General features: G+C 39.0%; 1 pseudogene; it reads right to left on the bottom strand.

Annotated features, from left to right (window-relative positions):
• LOC145822237 (protein PSK SIMULATOR 2-like) overlaps nt 1–20,692 on the bottom strand; it is a 28,905-nt pseudogene extending 8,213 nt beyond the window's left edge.
• Nucleotides 20,693–22,216: the final 1,524 nt, after the last annotated feature.

The following is a 22,216-nucleotide window of genomic DNA, read 5'->3' as shown; positions in this document are numbered from 1 at the left end:
ACACCTTGGGTATTACTGGCTGACCATGGAGTCAGATGCATCCCATCATGTGAAGAAGTGCCAGACTTGTTAGAAACACGGAAATTTGATCCATGCTCCAGCCGTAGACTTGCATAGCATCCGAACGCCATGGCCGTTCCATACTTGGGCTTTTGATCTGATAGGGCCCATCTCCACACCTTCTAAGGGGTACAAGTGGATTCTCGCAGCAACAGAATTGAGCACAAAGTGGGTCGAAGCAATTCCTCTAAAGAACGCTACGGGGCCTGCAGTCGTGAACTTCATCAAGGAGAATATCATTTGCCGGTTTGGAGTACCAAACACCATCCTCTCGGATAACGGCACTCCCTTCATAAACAAATATGTGAAGAGCCTCATAGAGACTTACCAAGTGAAGCATCACAAATCCACACCCTACTATCCAAAAGGGAACGGGCAAGCGGAGGCCACAAACAAGACACTGATAAGGATTTTGAGCAAGATGATGGATGAATTTGGGGGGACTTGGTCCGAACAGTTGATAGTAGCCCTATGGGCGTATCGCACTTCAAAGAGAAAGCCGACTCAAGCAACTCCTTACTCCCTTGTGTATGGGTCCGAGGCAGTGTTACCTATACAATTGGAAACACCATCTGCTCGGATGGCTCTCGCCTAGGGGATGGTATTGGAGCCACGAACCACCAGATTGGAAGCATTAGAGGAAAAGCATGACAAAACTGCAAAAGTCATGGAAAGGTATCATGAGTCCATCGCCCGAGCCTATAACCAGACTGTGGTACCAAGGAAGTTTGAAGAAGGTGATCTAGTATGAAAGATTGTAGACCCAATCATGCGAGGACAGCCTTTGCCCAAGTTTTCTCCAAAATGGGAAAGGCCCTACAGGGTGGTTCAGGCGAGCTCAAGCGGGGACTACAAGCTTGTAAGGGTTGAAGACGGCTTCCGAACTGGCCCGCTCAATGCAAAGTTTATCAAGCATTACTACCCATAGTTAGACTCATCTATGTTGAAATTCATTTTCATTTTCTTACTTTGTGTAAAAGTTGTATTTCCCTTACGTTATGAAGAAGCTGGTTTTCTCTATGGAGCATGTTTTATCCCATCACTTGCAGTGAATCTATTATACTTTTGTCAAGAAAGTTAAAGAATTAATGAGAATATTTCAGCTTTTATAAACATGTGCGTATGATTGTTCTTTCCATTGTATCATTCGAACTAAATATTTTATCAAGTAGAATAAGAAAACAATGTGAAAATATCCAAACAGCAAAGATTTTGTCATTTCATTGCATTGTCCTAAATAAAACATTTTTATCGAAAGGGGCAAGAAAGTAATACCAAAAAAAAAAAAACTCAATCTCTCCTAAAGACACCCTCGAAGAAGCTGCCCGTCACATCTACATCCGGGGGACAAACAGCAGAGTGTGCCTCTAAAGTCTCCAAGGCTCGAGCATAGCCCGACTCAAGTTCGCGAAGAGTTGCCTTTGTCTCATCTATAGAGGTCCGATAAGAGGCAAGCACAGACAAAAGTTCCACTCGATAACTGGCGTTATAAGCTATATTCAGGCGCTTCCGAAGCCATGATAAGTCCACTTGGTGATGCTCCATGTCAGAGATCCCCTGATACGCTATCTCGACCACTTTTCCATTAAGGTCATGCAGCTGTTGCCTGTCCAAGCTGTATAAGATAGTGGCAAAAGACCCGAGAAGAGTAGTCGGAATGAGTGGACATTGGCAAGCAAATGAAGCGAAGGTCTCCGGGTAACTCGAATGCATAAGTTGCAGACTTGAAGCAAACTCAGGAGCTACCCAATAATGGAGAAATGACACCTTGCCAGAAGCCAAAGGAGGAATTGGGGCCGGAAAGCTGCCAATCTCAGGAATCTCCCCAATGTCTATCGGGTTAGATAAACCACCTAGAGGGGTAACTCCCGGCAGAGGTCCCGAGCCTGAGAATGCGGAGCGATAAGGGGAAAGACCAAAAGCATCACTATCAAAGTAGAAATCACTGAGATTCAAATCCAAAATATTTGAAAGCACTGGCGATGAAAAACCTCTAGCAGTCGTCTTAAAGGCAGGTGTCCCCCCTTGAGAAGGAAAACCATAAGGAGTCACAAAGAGAGTCGGAGCAGAGTCCGAGGCAGGTGAAGACAAGACCCCGGTAGCAGCTAACACTGGAGCAGAGTTCGAGGCAGGTGAAGGCAAGGCTCCGGTAGCAGCTAACACTGAAGAAAAGATAAGGAAGTCTTATTAGGGGTAGGGAACAGTAAAGCCATTTGAGTAAAGATTTCTCACAAATAGAAGTACATGACAAACTTCAAAAAGAAAGATTACCAGAGGGAGAATCACTATGCAAAGCCGGGGCAACTGAAGGACTCCTAGCATCAACAAAGTCACTTGGCCAGACAGGGAGCACCTGATCGATCTCAATGTCTGATGAAGCCTGAACAGTAGCAGTCATCCCTGAAGAAGAAAGGAGGGCCGGAGGATGAGAATCACCATAAGTGCCAGAGCGAGTCTCAGAGATTTCTAGCACATCCACCTCCACACCATTCCCAGAGGCGCACCTCATCTCTACATTGCTTCTAGAAGCATGGCCTGCGGCATCAATTTCTGTGGCATCAGTCCCTCCAGTAATCTTAACATCAGAACGGTGAGCCCCAATAACCTTGTCACCAAGATAGTGCTCCTCCTCAGCTACGGTAGAGCGATGACGACGCATACGTTGAATAAGGTCACAAAAATGATCGGAGGACTCAGCTTCATCATCATCATCATCATCATCTATAACCGCTATACGAGGGGTGCGCATCTTCACAAGTCTTGCAGACAAGGGGAGGGTGTCGTCCAAGTCTGAGTCCGACCTAGGGGAGGCAGCATGGCCAGGAGCCACGGTACTGAGAACGTCAACAACCGCAGGGTCCTACACAACAGGGGCAAATAAAAAGTGTTCATTTAAGAAGGTATAGTCACAAGAAGGAAAGTAACTTCAAATAAAAAATTTTAGGTACCTGATGGTGCCTTTTGGAAAGGTGAGGAGTGGAAGGACTGGCATCAGAAGCCCTCTTATGAGCCATCTTCTTAAGGCGGGTCGTTCGAGGACTAGAGGCCTTATTCAAAGGGACTGGCTCTAGAGAAGCAATTGCAAAACTAGAAGCAAACGCCCGAGCCAGAGGGTCAGTCGGAGTAGATGAGGTAAAGAAACTCTCGTATATGTGATCAGATTTTCAGCTCTCAGGCAGCCGAAGAGAAGAGTCCTTCTTATAGATCGGCGGAGGCAAGCATATGATCGGTCTGCTCTGGACAAATGCAATAAATGCATCAATAGTCTTCCGCCAATATCGCCTGAAAGAGGGGGTGAAACCCCCTACTCAGCTCAAGCCTGGCATCGTCAAAGAGCGGGATATAGGAAGCATGGTATGTACAAGTCCGCGACTGAAGCGCCCGTAGCTCTCTAAAAATGATAACAAAGGAGGTGCTGGCCCCGGAGCACATTGGTCAAACCCAAATTGACATGCTACACTGTCAGGTCAATAAACGGCACTATCAACGCCTTCCTCATGCCATATCGGTAATAAACTCGGACAGATCATTATCAGCATATCAACAAAGGGTGTAGGGATGTTCTTCGGCAAAGAAAAGGACACCAAGCGGGAGGAACCATGATAGATAAGCGGTGTGGCCACACCCACCGGTGGGCATACATACGACCGTGCCACAAAGCGCCGGGGATCATCCACCAGAGTATTCAAGAATAAGGTGGAAATAATACGTGACCAACGTGTAATCAACGGCTGGCAAGACTTTGCTTTCTCAAATGTCTGAGACCCATCAGTACCGAGCACGGGGATGCCATCTTTATCCACTATCTCCCAAAGAACCTCTGCCTCGAATGCAGTCGGGGTAAGGGCAAACTTGGGGAACCTCTCAAAGAAAAAACAAAGCAGGAACTGGCTCTGAATAAAGGAGACATGCTCATATCGACCTACGGAACGAACCATATCTCGATGTAGTAGATCCAGCCGGTAATAGAGATTCCCAAGAAATAGCAGAGCCAAAGGAATCTGATCCCCTCTGAAGAGCCTAACTGCCAAGGGGAAGACAAAGGGATTGAGAGAATCCTGAGGTGTGCTCGGAAGAATGAAGAATGAAAGGAAGTAAGCCAGAAATCCCAGGAAATAAAGCCAAGAGCCATACATCGGGCCGGCCTCATACTCCTGAGAATCGGGGTCAGCATCTCTAGCCAAGGGCTGAAGATCCTTGAAGAAGTGGCGGATCCATGCGGTATAGGAGGCACGGTCCGTCCTTACTCGACTGGTCCTCCTCGCTGAACCATCAAATACAGAACTCTATCGGCCACAAGCTTGAAGATTTAGCTTCAGAGATTGGATCAAAGAATCATCCTCGGGGGGTGTCTGCTCAGGGTAGAAGGCATTAGGGCTGGTCACTTCTAGACCCAGCAGCATGAACACATCCTCGAGAGTGGGCCCCATCTCATGCTGGCCAAGTATAAAGGTGCGTGTCTCAGTACTCCACCGAAGAGCCATGGCTTCAAGGCTGGCATTGTTGCGACGGATGGATAGGGATCGAGATATTTTCACCGGGATCAATAGCCGGGCCTCCTGAAGCCACTGACAGAGGCTCCTGTCTGAGAGGACATCATCGACCCACCCCTGCCAACCAAAAGGAGGGTTTAAGAAGGCCTTGAACTGAGGATAGCAGTATGGAAATTCCCCTCGCTCAATCCTAAAGCGTAGCACCGAAGAAGGAGAAATAAGGGCCTCATGTCCAGAGTCAGTGTCCTCAGTGAGACATAATGGAGCTCCCTTCGGAGTCAGAAGAGAAATGGTGGAGGTAGCCGCCCGCCAAAAGGGGTCCTTTCGACCAAAATAAGGAGATTTCCTCCACTCAGACGCCGGAGGTATATCCCTCTCTTTCATGAGAGCCGGTTCTGATGACCCCGGGACAACGGGTTTCTTTCGAGAAGACATATGGCTGAAATAACAGGTATAAATAGCAAGGAGTTGACCGTATTAAAATTCAGAATATTGGAATTGAAGCAACACATTCGAATGAAATTTCGACATCAACTATTCGTTTCTCAGAGAATCCATGAATTCAACAAATTCTATGAGGAATTTTTTACACCAAGAATTCAGGCACGATGTCTACTATGCTAAGGGTCGCAACAATCAGTTATTTGATAATGAGATTTACATGCAACATGATGGGTTCATCAATAAATTCAACCTCGGATGTCATCAACAATTCATTTTCTTGGGGTATCCACTAGCCTGATGAATGACCATATATGGTTCTAAGAGTTATCATGACGTAATTATTTCAAGTAAAGTGTTTACAAGATTCAAAGTGCTGGAGTATTATTTGGTCAAATATATATGGTTAGAATATTTCATTATCTCTCTCAAATGATCAAATACTCAGTAACAAAATTTATATTCAACATTATGAGTTTCATTACTGAAATCATTCCATCGAGCATCAACAACAACAACAACAACAACAACAAAAAATTCTTATTTGTTCTACTCCTTTCAATACTATCAAACATGGAGTGATAAATATATATATATATATATATGTATATATATCAGTAGCAAAGCTACAAAGTTTGAATTATGGGTTCAAGATTCAGTGGATCGTTATGCAAATTACAAGAATGTCCTTTCTAAAGTCCATATTCATAAGCCCAGGATTTTCTCTCTCCATGTCAAAAATGGAGCTCAAATACTAGTCAACAAGTTATATTCGGCCTTTCTCAGTGATAAAGTTCAACAAATTATGTTCAAGCCAAGCCCCTCAATAAGGTTTCAAGTGCCAATGCATGTTTTCATATGGCCAAAATCACAGTGCTTGAGCTAAAAAAAAAAATGTCATTGGGATTGCCACAAAAATTGAGTCCATATTCAGATTCAGATTTTTTTTATCAGATTGCTTGAGCCCTCTACATTGCCACAAAAATATATTTATATATATTTAAATATATTTATATTCGAAAGAGGGAGCCGAATTTCATACTCACAAATTTGGACCGTTAGAGGGGGTGAAGTCCGAAGCCGATGTTGGAAATTTAAGCTGAAATCAGAGAGGTTTTACAGATTGTAATCAACAAGACTGAGCTAGGCTGGGCAAGACCACACACGTTGCGTTGAGTGGGCAAACGTGCGTGGTCAGAGTTGGACAAGTTGAGGCCGGAGGCAACAACGGTGTCAGAAAGAAGTTGGCAACCACCCACGTCGTGTTGAGTGGGCAACTGGTGTGATCGGTGCTGGAGTAGTTGAAGTTGGTGATGAACTTGCAGCAGAGCAAAGCCAACCGTGTTCAATGGTGTACAGCCGAGGTAGGCAACATAGATTGCAGCAGAGGAAAGCCAATAATGGTAAAACACCGATGGTGAAGTGGGGAAATCAGCGTCACAGTGTCGTTGCAGAGATGTCACAGAGGAGCAGTACGTTGCCAGTAGTGGTTCGCGAAAGCTGGAATTCACATATTCAAAATGTATCAGAGCATAGATTCATTTTTTAAGCACAAAAGTTCATCAAAAACAATAAGAAGGAAAGTGTGTCTATACAAGAGCTTCCACCAAAATAAAAAAAAAAAAAATTAAAAGTGATTACCCACAGATTTATACCAACAAAGGAAGAGCACGGTTGAGTCAAAGCCAAAGTAGGAAGCAGAAAATAGGCCACGGATTGGTCAAATCACCAGTAAGGATAACCAGAATAGATCAGCGATAGCACAGACAGTGGATGAGAATGGATATGGACGGACCGACGCCTCGTTGAGTGGGCGACATGGCCGTCACTGCTCAGTTACGGTTGGCAAATACAACGACGGTGCAAGAGCTGGGCATGAGACGCACAAGCCACGCGAGTTGAGGTGGTCGCGTGCAAGATAACACCGGGGTTGGTTCTTATGAAGCCGACAGCGGTACTCGGAGGATTGAGACGACAATCAATATGCAAGCAGAAATGGACTTCAGTGGTTGTAAGAACAAGACCAAGGTCTGGCGTGCCTGAATGACTGAGTTCATTAGGCCGAAGTGAAGCACTGATGGCGAGCTCAGCTTGGATCGCACGTCTGCGATAGTCGTGACGCTGAAATAGGACAATGGCAATAATAAACAGTAGCAGCTTTGGCTTGTTCACGAAGAAGAATAGCTGTGTTGGTCTCATTCATGAGGAGTCAAAGCTAAAAAAATATATATAATAATAATAAAAAAACATACTGAGGTTTCCCAAGAGTTTACCCACAGATCTGAAGTGCCGATGGATAAGGTGTAAAGCTGAAAGAAGTAAGAAGCATCAAACGGTGTAGGCCGCAAGTCAAGACAGAGCAGAGACGGCACAAGCCGCGTGCACGAGCAGTGGACGAGCGAGGCCAGAACCAACGGTGATGTCGCAGCGGAGTTGGTGACCACACACGACGCGTTGAAAGGGCGACGTGTGTGGTTGGCACTGGAGCAAGCAACGGTATTGGTGCTGGTCAGTTGAGGAAGGCAATGGCAGTAGGACCACGGAAGAGTCTGGTGTTGGCTGTAGCCGCTGATGGTGTGCAAAATGACGCTAGACAGACAAAACAGGAGCTTGGTCAAAATTGGGACAGGCTGATGGCTGGGTTGCAATTCTAGGACAAGTCAGTGACGAGTTTGTGGCATCTGTAACAGTCGGAGCTGGGTCTTCAGTGACAACGGCGACGACGGGGCTGGAAGTTGCTATGGAGGTCTGTGCAGATGGCAGCGGTGCTGGTTTGTTGAAGAAGAATGATGGCCTCTCGATCTAGAGAGAGAGTAGACTGAGAAGTGAGTGTGGCGGCTATGCAAAAAGTTGGTTAGCTACAGAATAGGGTTTTGCCCTTTCCTTAAATAGAAAAAAAATGGAGCTTTATCCTTTGAATATGCTGTTAGAATATTCTAACTATGTGTATGCCGTGTTTGCCAAAAAAAAAAAAACACATGTGAGCCTTGTATTCTATTTATTAAGAATATAAAAAAATGCTTTATTATTCTTTGGTTAGAATAAAAAATATATATATAATATATATATTTTTTTTTCTCAAATGTTATAAAAGTATATTTCAGTGAAAAAAAAAATTTATTTTTTGCTTGTCAATTTTATCTGTAATTTACAGTACGTCATCAACTTTATCCATAGGCTCTGTCATGACAACATATTTTTTTTTTTGGGGAACGTGATGCGAAGTAGGGCCGCAGAAATGACAATATACGTGTCCGAAAAATTTTAAAAATTCCTCATACACACAAGGGGCAAATGTAAGAGGAGCTAATTTGAGTCCGCTAAATTAATTAGGCCCAATAGCCCAAGATTAGTGGTCCGAATTTATCGCAAGTCTAAGATTGGTGGGCCCGGATTTATCGCCATCAAACGGCTGAATCGCTCTAAACCTCGAAAGGGCTCGGATCCACGAACTTAGAGACTTACTCGGACCCGGACTCGAAAGGGTATTGAGCTATCCTAGAGATCCGAGGCACTCGGACTTGAAAGGATTCGAATCCACGAATCTAGAGATTCGAAACACTTGGCTTCGAATGGATTCAAACGCAATCTAGAAGCCGCTCCGTTAATGAGTCCCAGAACACTTGCGGGCTCGAAACTTTCCAGGATCTATGCATCAGAACCATGGGTGTAATGGAGTTCGAACAAAGGACCCGATCCCGAGGATGATGAGTGGAGATAAATTCACTCTTCCGTTAAACTAGCCTATACCCGGGTCGAGGTGGCACGACCCCGGGGGGTCCATGAGACTCGACAATATTTTGTGGTAGGACGTCCTCTGGGACTACCCCTGACCCTTTGGGATGATTGGGGATCATTGGTTAGGTGTGGCTAAGACGAAGGGTTCACCGAGGGGTTGATCTCCTCTTCGAGGTTTTTCTCATCCTCGGAGAGGTCACCTCCTCGGACAAGGTGGTTAGAGGGAATATTCCCCATGTGCCTTGCACATGGGCTCCATCCTACATCATGAGGTGCCTATAAATAGAACCCATCCATAGCTTTACAAGGGATGGATTTGGAGATTTAACTCTTGGGAAAGAACTAATTTCCTTTCTCCATTATCAACCTTGAGAGTGAAAGTGGGAGATCCATGGGAGAGCCTTGCCATTATTCTCTCTCTAGCCACTTTGCCTTCTTCTTCACCCAATCTCTTATCTCCATCATCTCCTTTACTCTTTTGTTCTTGAGTTGAGACTATTGAAGAATCTAAGCCTCTCATAATCTTCTAGAGAATTCGAAGTTGTTCTTCAAGAGTTTTCGAAGATCTTCGAATTTTCCAACTACTTTCTTGAACCCTCTCATACAGAATCATTTAAAGAAGTCCAAGGAAACAAGCATGCAAAGCATTACAGGAACTACACTATTTTGTTTTAAGGCATACTTCCTTGGTATCAATTGTTTGGCACCGAGAACATAGAGCAATCTTGACACTGTTTGGCAACCCATGATATAGTTGGTCTCTCATGTTAGGAGGGAGGGAGGTAGGCCGAGATACCTAACAAAAAAAAAGAATTTATATTAGAAAATCGACATGAATTTGGTTATGCAACACCATCTATATGGAAAAAGGGTAAATGATGGGCCACTTCAAAAATGACTTTTTTTGGCTAAAACAGTCAATAATGACAAAATAGGTTAAAATAGTCAATAAGACAAAATGTCACGTTTAAACCATAATCATTTCACTTTTTCTCTCACAACCATCAAATTAACTATAAAAAAATAATAAATAAACAAAAAACCAACCAACTTCCCAAATATAATTTTTTTTAGCCCGGCAAAAATAACTAAAAAGCCAAAAAGCTAACTAGGGGTTGTTTGGGATGATCTGAATAAGTATACTTTTTGACTTTTTATAAAAAATGTGCAAAAAATGTAAAGAGGTGATGTGACCCAAATAAGTGCACTTATATCAATCATGCCAAATAACCCCTAAAATAGTCAACTTTTCAAACGAGCTCTATGCCAACACCCCTGAGGTTTATCAATAACACACCTGCAGCCCCTCATGTTCTGAAAATTACACTCTTTCATGCAAAAACTTCCGTAATAAATTAATTTTAAAAATAAAAAAAAAAGACTTCAAAAAAATTCCCGCCTACCGTTAGTGACATAAACATATTTTGATGATGCCGTGTGATAAATTATTTAAATACCTACTTTGCCCTTTGATAAATTTGATCCAAGTCTTCATCAAACAAATAAATAAAAATATAAAATTTTTAATTAACTTTTGTGGTGGTTTTGTGGTGGAAGAAAGTGTATTTATTGACTTTGCCCAAAAATTATTATATTTAAATTAAATTATGTTGTAAAAAAACTAAGGGCAATAGCATGCATAACTGAACAAACTAAATTAACACTGTTACTTGCAAACAAGCAGTAGTGTGGGAGAGGTCATTGTAATTTCCAAAACACAAGGGATAGTATGTGTAGTTTCACCAAAGATTAGGCTAGCCAGTGTAATTTACCCTATGAAAAGTATTACCAATAAAATACAAGAAAGAGTTAAACTTACAATGTTGTCTTAAGTTGGCATAGTGCAGTGTAAGACCGGCTACACCTAGTCTTTCAGGTTTGTTATCACGCTCTGTGCCAACCAAAACCAACCTGCCATGAAATGACCTATTATGATGATAAAGAGGCAACTAAATCTACCCCTCATACTGTTATTCAAAAAATAAAAAATTCAAAACACTTAGATTGCAGCATGCAAAAACTCAAAAAAAAAAATTGATTCAAACAAATAATTAACAATCAAACATGACAAAGCTTAGATATAAAAAGAGTGAAGATCATTTTTGAGAGAGAGAGAGAGACAATTAGCCGTTCAATGTCATTGCCATCACTCCACCACCATGGAATTGCCATCATAATTTTTCGAAAAAGAGATTGAAGAGGGAATTGGGAGGGAGATCAAAATAGGTGGTGAGGGAGAATGAAGAGGCTTTGTAGATAGATGAGTGAATAAAGACAGGGGCTTTGTAATGGAAAAAAGAGACACTTTCGTATAATGAGAGAAAGAGAGAGAGAATTCTTTATGAGAGATAGTTCTATATGGGTAAATGAGAAAGTTGAGTTTTACAATATTTTGTAATTAAAATAAGGGTTGAGCTTTTGACAAGTTTACATGAGAGAATTTGAGAGGTTCGTTTGACCCACCACGGGTCCCATTTGGATGATCTGAACAATTCATTTTGTAATGTCCTCAATGAATATCATCGTTCTGGCTCTAGCACCCTTGGTCACTTGAGTCTTTGATGAGGGCTTCGTGGTGGGCTTTGTTTTGTAAGACATCCTGTGTGTGTGGTCAAGGAAGGGTTTTGGTGAGTGGCACTGAGGTAGTAGTGAGGTGGTTATAATGACTGGCAGTGAAGTGGTGACTATTTGGATGATGGTGGTTGTGGGAGTTGCTAATGGTGGTGGGAAGTAGGTGAAGGTAACGGTAGGGTGAAAGATAGGAATTTGGACTAGTTGAATTTGTGGTTCACAATAGCATTGGGTTTCGTACCAAAACGGCACTTTTGGAGTTTAAGCATAAGGATTGCCCGACAAGTTTGCCATCTTGGTCATGTATGAGACCATTTAGCACCATGGCACATTCTAATGAGAAATATCGAGAATATCCCTAAATTTGTGAGACTGTAGAGGAGCTAAATCTTAGCTGCAAAATCAATTTATGGGTATAACTTTCTTTGTATGTCTATAGTAGATGAGGATCGATTTAATTTGATTGAGTTGTATTGCACTGTGTTTGATTTGAAGTTGTCTTTGAAATCTTATTGCGGCTTAAATTTCTATGTATTGTTCTGTTTTTAGTTGGTTAATTTAAATTGCTGATGTTGGTTGGACTTTTTCTGAAATGGTCTCAATTGCCATTGTCAGCATGAAAAATCTGCTTTGTCATATAAACAAACTTTGATTTTCAATTGAAAATTTGTTTTTGTTTTTTGTTTTTGAAAGGTGCTTTAGTTGCATATATTTTGCTGCAAGGGCACCACTTAAATTTTCTATGCGCATTTCTGATTTGTGTATACAACTGATAATTGCTTTAAAAACACTCGCTGCTTTTTGAAATCACTTCATCTTTCCATTTAATTTTTTTTTCCTTTTTTTTTTTGGGTACAAAGGAATAAAATTTTCTTTTATTTTTTGAAATCACTTCATCTTTCCATTTAATTAATTATGTGTTTTGTGTTTCCCTGTTACTTCATCTAATATACAAGTTATTTTTGTGTGAATAAGAAGAAAGAAAGAGAAGGGGTTGGGAAACAGAGTAGGGGAATTGAAAACCTTGATTCAAGGTGCTAATAAGACAGGATTTCATTGTGGCTGATTAAGGTTTCAGCTTTTAGATCATTGAACGGAACCAGAAGAGGTATGATTGCTTGGATGGTTGAAGGTTTTTCCTTTTCTATGCCATAGCCATCATCTTCAAAATTGAGGGATTTTTGTCATAAACTAAGCATGATTTTAAAGGGAAATATGCTAATTGAAACACAAATTATCAAAATGTGGCTTTAGTGCTTGGGCATTATCACAATGAATTTGCAAGAACATGTTATATGCAATTTTCAAAGAGGAAAAACTTTGGTAGACGTGAGCAGTCATACTCAGAGTCTCAGACATGCACACTTATGAGCAGCAAGTGAAACACCTTTTTGAGAAATCAATTAAGCATAAATATTGAAATTTCCAAATCAACTATTCGAATCAACTAATGGATTTTGTTGATGGTAATGGTATAAATTTCTCCATTTTGGGATGTTACTTGCTTATCAAGACTACTGGCAAGCATCCATTTTTGTTCATTTTTCATCATTTGAACAGTAAATTAAATCTTGCAATTGTAGTATACTTGTCTGCTAATTTAGAAGAGTTCTACCAAGTAACAATTGGTGTAATGATGGTTGCATTTTATAGCGATCCCGGGTTTACCCTTGTTGTACAGTGATCCGGACATGTGTCCGTGGATGTTGGTATTTGTTTATTATTTAGTTTGCATACTCTTTACTTTGTATATTGAGTTATAAGATGTGTTGGACAGGTTTGTTACAGGTTGGTTGTGTTTGGGAGCCTAGTGTTGTTGCCCAGATTTTTGGACCTTCGCTCAAGCGAGGAGTTGGTCGCTCGAGCGAGAGTGAGGTTCGTGTCTGGTGGGTCGAGCCAGGGTGGCTTCGCTCGAGTGAGTGTTGCGTCTGGTTCTGGACCTGAGAGTTGCCTTTCTTGGCTCGAGCGAGCTTCCTTCGCTCGAGCGGTCTGGGTTTTTCTTCGCTCGATCGAGAACTTCTTGGCTCGAGCAAGAGTTTTCTGTGTCTGGTCGCTCGAGCGACCAAGTCTTCGCTCGAGCGAGCGTGTTTTATATCAGCGGACAGTAGCGATTTTGAACTTCAGTTTTTCATTTCTTTTTTTGATCAAACCCTAAATCCGAGACCCTCTCTCTCTAAACTTACACCCTCTCTAAGATTTGATCTCCCTAGAGTGTGAATCTAGCCTAGAGCCTTTGTTAAAAAGATAGAGGGCGTTGAGAGCTTTGATTTAATCTGAAAAAGTTTGGATTTGGAGCAAGTTGATCTTCGAGTCTTCATCTCCTTTTTGGCTTAAACTTCGAGGTAGGGATACCCTACTCCTCTCTATGGATTTTGTCTTTAAATTTTGGTATTTTGAGACGTTGGGCTTGGCTTGGTAATTTTGTGAAAGTTTGGGGCTTTTGTGCAATTTTACAAAAGTTGGGGTTTTATTCATAATAAACCTAGATGCATGTTTGGCATAGAGAAATGGAATAAATGTTGAATCATTGATGAAAATGGGACCTAAGGGTTGAAATGGTAATTATGGATAACGACCTAATTACATTGTTTAATTAATTGGGATAATTAATTGTGAGAAATGAGGAAATGAAATGTTGATTGAATATCCATTGTGCATTTATTTTCTGTTTAGAAATAACTGCTTTGGGCTATCGGTGGAGGATAGTCGTGATTGTTGTAGACAATGCATGATGATTAGGCAAACTGAAACTAATCAATGAAATGTGTCATGGAACTTGACGGTTGATAGAATACATTAACTGTATGTATTGGGTGATTGTATATAGAACCAATGTGTTTATATACGTTATGTGTAGAGGAGGAGATAGGGGATGTACTCCGCGGTTTAGGGGAAGATAGGGGATGTACCTCTAAACTGGATAGTGTTGGGAGAAGATAGAGGATGAACTCCGTAGATACAGCTCATATGCTTGTCTAGAGAAGTGAAGATAGAGCTTATATGCTTATCTTGGTAAAGTGTGGATACAGCTTATATGCTTATCTGTGAATGTGGGATATTGTTGTTATACATATCTGTTGAGAATGTGGATATAGCTTATATGCTTATCTGAATGTGGGATATAGTTTTTATACATATCTGTGGAATGATGATAGAGCTAGCATGCTTATCTGTTGAAAAAGGGAAAATGAAAGGTAACTTAGACTCATAAGTTGTATGACATAAATGTATAATTTATGTGAATGTATCTGTGTTAGCCATCTATCAATTGCTAATCTTTTAGTCATTGTTCATGGTTGGTTTAGTGTATTTCTACTGGGCTGTGGCTCACCCTATATGGGAACATCATTTTCAGGTACAGGAAGCATGCCACCTCCAAGGACATAGCTTGGGAGGCTAGAGGCGGACATAATGTAGTCGTTTTACTTTTTGATGTATTACATGTAAATACAAGCCAAGGGCTTAATGTGTATGAGTTAGTACTCTTTTGTTGTAACCAAGTGTTAACTTGGAAAGCTGTAAGCTCGTAGGGCATTTTGTTTTGATGTTAACATGTAATACTTATGTAATGGAACTCTAATGAATAAAAGTATGTGGTTAGTTTATATGTAAATGCATGACTTATCTGATGGGTTTAATGTTGTTATTTTGAGGGCGTTACACATTTAATTTTTTTGTACCTTGAACTATTTGGAAATTGAAAAGTGATGCTAACCCATTGGCATTGTCATAATTGTTATTAGTTGTTTTAGCATTCAAAGGCCATTAGTATATGATTCTCCTACAGGAGTTGCTCTGTATACGCTTCTTAGGGCATTATGATAATATTGAGATTTAATGCCTTTGTCCTTCATGTTTGGGGTTGTTGTGGTGTGTAATTGTGCTATATGACAGTGATTTGATCCGTGGTAATTATAGCTAATTTCTTTGGAGAGATTGATTGGTTGATATGGGTCACTGAGTTCTTTGATGTGCAAGTGATTTTGTTTTTCTTGCAGAAATGGATTCAACCACTGCTTGGTTTCTGGTTGGTCAATTTTCATCTACATTTGTCTGCAGTGCAAAAGCTCAACTTACCTACACTTCCACAAATTCATTAGTAAATCCACTTTTGTTTCAATTTGTTGGTACAGCTCTTGGGGTTGTTCATTTAGTAATTGAAACATTAGGGTATTTTATATTTCAACATGCGCCTCACAAATTATTTGGGACCTTTGCAATAACTTCCATACAGGGTGTTACTGCGTTCTGGTCATGTTTGATTCACTTGACTAATAGTGAGGTATTAATAATCCTATCACATTAGTGTGGTATTCACTATCCAATTGGATAAATTATCCATTGGATTAATAATCCCACCCTACCTCATTACTAATAATCATACAAATTTGTTGAATTAATTATCCATTGGATTAATAATCCTAAACCAAAATGTTAAAACAAACATAGGATAATTGGGCTCACGGATTAATAATCTCAATCCCATGTTCTAATCCATCCAATCAAACATGCCCTCTGTGCACTAATTTTTGGACAGTGTAAGGATCTTGATCCCATGTTCTTCATACTTTGGTATCGGGTTGTTTAGACTTTTTGCCTTTGCACTCCTTATGCACATGGCCGCTGACATTAATGTTGTAGAGGTCTTGTTTGGAGGGCTGATGCAGATTATGGTTCATTTGACAGGAGACAACTTGTACATCTGTATTCCGGTTAGTATACTATCTGGTGGTTCCATTTTCAAGATGTACAAGACCTATACAGCACCAGCAAAATCAAGGATGTTGACGACTGCTAGATTTGCATTTAGTTAGTTAGGTTCTATTTCAAGTTACAAAGTTAGTATGGCTATTAATTTATGAGCTTTGCTACAAACACAAATGGTGTACAGAATCAGTTACCAACTTTTTGTGTCTTATCTATGACTGATTTTGTGCACTTAGTTTTTCTCTTAACTGATATTAGTTTGTAGGATGCTAAGGAGCTTGCTAGCTTTAGATTCTAGAAGGCTATCATTTTAGGATCTTCATAACTAGTGGAAAGGAGGTATCGAATTTCAAGCGTTTGTTGATGATTGTGAATTTAGTTGGTTGTATTTTCATTTCCTTGTTTTTCTTTCTTCTTGCAATGGACTCAGGCTGGATATGTAAATTGAGGATGAGTACTGTTATGTATGTTTTTCGATAATCTTTGAATGAAGTTCTTATTTTGTCAAAATAAAATAAAATAGTACCCTTGAGCTAATTTTTTTTTTGCTTTGTTATTATTATTATTATTATTATTAATGAATGAAGGATGCTATTTATCCCTACTTTATTTCTTTCGACCCCCATTTCTTTAAATCTCTACCCACTTAATCAAGTGCTTCCCATTTTCTCTTTAAACCCCCGTCTTAATCCTAATTATACCCTCTTCTTTGAACACCCCAAAACCCTAACCCTCAACTACTATAGCTCTGGCAGCGCATTCCGACGACTCTCATCAGCTCATATTTCCCCTTTCATTCGCCACTACCCACCCCTCCCCAACCTCCCCTTCACCTTCGTCCATGTCTGTTGCTGTCAAATTCATACAATGTTTTCATATAATGTTAATAATAAATCTGCTTATCATATATCTCAAAATTTAAAAATAAAAATAATTTTATAATTTAAAAGCTCATAAAATACTGACACAGAATACCTTATGATGCGCACCCCCTTAGGATGCAAACACTATGCAGCTACCACAATTGACAATCTTATTACAAAAATTCATAACATCAATCACAAAATATGTAATCTTACCACAAATTAGCGTAAAAAAATATTTAAAATTTTGAGACATTATTACGATATTTTTTGTTACACTAATTTATGGCAGTGTTACGAAATTTTGTAGAAAAATTACACAAATTTGTGATAAGGTGCATATAATATGCACCCCTAAGAAGATGCACACCATAAGATTTTTTTACTAATATATATCATTATCTTATACATTTAGCCATGCAAATTCTTACAATGTTTTCATACAATGTTAATAATAAATCTACTTATCATATATCTCAAAATTTAAAAATAAAAATAATTTTACAATTTAAAATTTCATAAAATACTGACACGGAAAACCTTATGGTGGGCACCCCTTAGGATGCAGACACTATGCAACTACCACAATTGACATAATTTTATTACAAAAATTCATAACATCAATCACAAAATACATAATCTTACCACAAATTAGCGTAACAAAATACTTAAAATTTTGTGATTTTATTACGAAATTTTTTGTTACACTAATTTATGACAATGTTACCAAATTTTGTAGTAAAATTACAAAAAATTTGTGGTAAGGTGCATATAATATGCACCCCTAACTAGATGCTTACCATAAGATTTTTTTACTAATATATATCATTGTCTTATACATTTAGCTATGCATAGCACGGGTTAAATGCTAGTGTATATATATATTTTGTTGTTTATCAAACAATTTGTGAAATTAAGGTACTATTTGGCATAAACTAAATAAGTGCACTTATTTAGATCACATCACCTCTCTGCTTTTCTGTATATTTTTTCCATAAAAAATAAAAAATATATATACTAACAACCTGCTAATGGCACACTCTACTGAGTTATTGAGGGCGACGAAAAAGCCCATCGTTCACCAATAACACAAGCACACACATGACTAAACTCCTTCACCAAATCACTTACCATTCAAACAATTTCCCCTGCATTCTGCAATTATTATTGAAAATGGCTTGGTTACGAGACGTCCACAACCCCCAACACAAAGCCACAGAAAGCCCACCCTTGTGTCATCATATTAGCTTTCAACCTCACAAAACCAATGACGAAAATCAAAACAAGAACGCAATTGAGAACACAAAGGGAAAGGGCTCATCTGCCACACTTGTTGTGCCAACGGGCAGGCTTAAAACCATGCCTAAAACTCTCGTGGAGTTATTATAATCAAGATATATCCCAAATTTAAAATATATATATATATAAAATTTTAAAAAAAACCAATTGAAATAAATGAGAGAGGATTCAACTAATAAAATTAGTAAATAGAGGATTTAAAAACTAACATTGATTTACTCCTTTCACACACTTCTTAACCTATTCCTCTTGATCAGAAGCAAGAAGGTCATTTTCATATTACTAAACAAAGTATTGAAATATTTTTATAAAATAACTTCTAAAGTAATATTAAACATATTGCAGAACTAAAAACAAAATAATTTTCACCCATTAACGAACAAAAACAGACTTGGACATAGTGAAAATAAAGATTGTAATCTCCAAATCTCTACTCAACAACTTCAATTTCACTTGCAACATCACATCGTTACTTCCTGTTACGCCCTCAAAATTAACCCATTATATATATCATTGACATGCATTATTTAAAGAAAACACTTTGTTATTTCATTCATCAGAGTATTACCAAAAAAAAACATTTCATGTAACATCAAATTAAATGCCCTACAGGCTTACATCTTTCCAAGCCAACACTTGGACACAAAGTATGAGTTCTAACTCAAATACAAATAAAGCCCTAGGCTTGAGTGTTTACATGTACTAACAATGAAAAACAAATAACTGAAAATAGTCTTCAAAATCCAAATCCTTCCAAGCTAAGTTCTGGGAGGTAGCTTATCACCTGGACCTGAAAATGATGTTCCCATAAAGGGTGAGCCACAGCCCAGTAGAAATATACTAAACCAAATATAAGCATTGAATAAAGCATTAGTATTTAATAGATGGTTAACCAAGATAACCAATTACATCATTATACAGTCTCATGACACTAATGTCTAAAACACGTTTTACTTTCCAACATTATCAATATGGCTCAGAACCTGGCCAAACTTACAACAGTGAACTATATATATATCATATTCACATTCTTCCAATGTCAACAAACAATTGAGACTCAGGCTCAAATCAAAACACTTCATACTTCCAGTTTGATACACATTTTAGTGCTGTATCAATAAAACACTTCAATATAAATAAGTACACATAAAAGTGATGCTAATGGAGTCCATCCCCTATCTCCTCCCAAACAAAATCCGGTTTAGAGGTCCATCCCCTATCTTCCCCTAAACCGTGGAGTACATCCCCTATCTCCTCCCACACAAAACAATGTATGCAAACACATAACATATACAACACACAATCAATACACATAATGTCTGTATTAATTCAGCAGTCAAAATTGATGACTTAATCAATGATTAGTTTCAGTTATCCCTAATCCACATGCAGTGTCTACAACAAGCACGACTATCCTCCACCGATAGCCCAAAACAGTTATTTCTAGACTTGGAAATAAATATACCAACAATTCAATGGGCGAGTGATTTATATTATCCAACTACACCATTTAATCAATAAATTTCCCAATTTCATGAATTTAACCAAATTCCCCAATTCCCTTAAATTAATTATACAAATTCATTAATTAATACAACTAGGGTTTTTCCCAAAATTATCAAAGTAACCCCAACATATCAAAATACTAAAACTTAGAACAAAACTTATAAGATGGAGTAGGAAATCCCTACCTCGAAGAAAATAACCCGAAAAGAGAAGATGGAGATCAAGACCCAAACTCCAAAGTGCTCCAAACTACCAACAATTCAGATTAAAACGAAGCCCTCGACTCACACACTCTTTTTAATGAAGGATCTAGGGTAGAAACACACCCTAAGTGGATCAAATCTAAGAGAGAATGTGAGCAGGGTGAGAGAGAAGTCGGACCTTAGGGTTTGGAATCTAAAAAGAGGATGAAAAACTGATTAAAAACCCGCTGCTGTCTAATTAAACTGGACAGGCTCGCTCAAGCGAAGACTTGGTCGCTCGAGCGACCAGACACAAGAAATCCTCGCTCGAGCAAAGAAAAGCTCGCTCGAGCCAAGAATGCAATGCTACAGGTCCATACTAGACGCAAACGCTCGCTCGAGCTAAGAAAATCTGGCTCGAGCCACCAAACACAAAATACAACCCTCGCTCGAGCGACCAAGTACTCGCTCGAGCGACCCTCCCAAAAACTGGACAGCAACACTTGGTTTCCGAACCCAACCAACCTGAAACAAACCTGCCCAACACATCCTATAACTCCAAATAAGAAAATAAAGAATGACAACAACAATTATACAATGACAGAATCTACGGAACCTAAGTCCGGATACAAAAATCAAATGGGAAAAGACCGGGGTCGCTATACTTCCTATCACCCACTGAAGCCTCCACCTCCACATTAGCATTCTCAGTTCTATCACCCACAGAAATTTCAGGTATCTCCTCACATGTATCATGGTACTCAGTCAGAGAAGTTGGAAGGTGAATTTGGATATCCAAAAAATCATTGTCAGCAGAACTTTCATGAGTCATTCCTTCTTCCAAGAACAAAAATTCACTTTGCTTGGTTCCTCTTTTCCAAAAATACTTTTCAAGAAATTCCACTTTCTTGTTTTTACTGAATTTTTTTAATATTTTAAGCAATTTTTTACTTTTTAGACATACCTAACATAAATATACCTAAAAAGTAAAAAATTTGTGAAAAAAAATATTTTAAAAATTCACTAAATACCAAAAATATAAAAAAAAAAATACGAGAATTCAGTATATTTTTTGTATTTTTATGTATTTATTAATTTTTTAAAATATTTTTTCACAATTTTTTTACTTTTTAGATATATCTAAGTAAGGTGCATCTAAAAAAAGTAAAAAAAAAAAAACAATGTTTACAATTTTAAAGATATTCACTAAAAACAAAAAACATGAAAACCAAAAAACGAAAACCAAACACACTTAATTTTTTTTTTTTTTTTTGTGGATAAGTAAGACATATTATAACCACAAAAGAAAGATATACAATGATGTGTAATAATTTAAGAACAATCTTAGGATTAAAAGACACTCCCATTATATGTGTAACTAATAAGGAATGATGGTTTCCATGCCATTAAAACTCTCTTGAATGTTTAATTAACCATCAAACTATACAACCCAAAATCAGTAGATAGCTTATAGATTTGATTGTTTAGGAGAACTATGAAACATGAAAAAATTAAGAGACCCGCAGTATAAACTGATGAATAGAAGTGATATGAGGCAAGTATTTCCAATCCATTTTCCAAATGGCTCATATTTATTAGCAATTGATTGACAAATTTCCTTCATCAGAACATACTTGGCTTCCAAAACAATTCCCAGTAGGAGATTGCTAATAGTCAGTGTAAAATTTAATTGGACACAACAAAATTTAGAGAAGAAGTGGAAAAGAACAAAACATGCTATCCAAACAACCAAACTAATCACACTACAGATTAAACATGATGGGCACAACCCAGGAGGGCCCAACCCACGGTTACCCTGGGTGGCCCAGATAATTACTTTGCTAGTTATCACTATAAAGCCTGGCAAATAAGGCCCAACAGAGAACAAAGAACTCATAGTGGTCCAAGCTAGTTACAGCTAGACATGTGTCGAGTGGGAAATTAGCCACCTGGCAGATAAAGATTTTGCAGAGTTATTAAGCCCACACACAAAGCATTAAATGAGACTATCAAACCATTAAATGCAACAAGACCTCTGGCTCCGGGATGTGGTGAAACTGCCATGGCCTACAGCGAGTAGGTTGCAGGCTTTCGGCCAATGGGACAACTTGAATGGGCAATGAAATGATTAGTTAGAGATATACGAAAGTTTCTAGGGAATATTTTGACAAGTAATTCTCTCTCTCTCTCTCTCTCTCTCTCTCTCTCTCTCTCTCTCTCTCTACTTTGAACCTTCTCTTTAAACTGTGACTCCAACCATATCCTCATCTAACTTAGTCATTGGAGGGTCCACAAGAAGGAACCACATCCATTTCGAAACGTTCTTACTGGACTAGTTGCAAGTGCAATTAAGAGG

Source organism: Camellia sinensis, chromosome 3, assembly GCF_055761805.1.
Source record: "Camellia sinensis isolate YWXY chromosome 3, ASM5576180v1, whole genome shotgun sequence".
In the NCBI taxonomy this organism is placed as follows: domain Eukaryota; kingdom Viridiplantae; phylum Streptophyta; class Magnoliopsida; order Ericales; family Theaceae; genus Camellia; species Camellia sinensis.
This window is presented reverse-complemented; position numbering and strand designations above follow the sequence as displayed.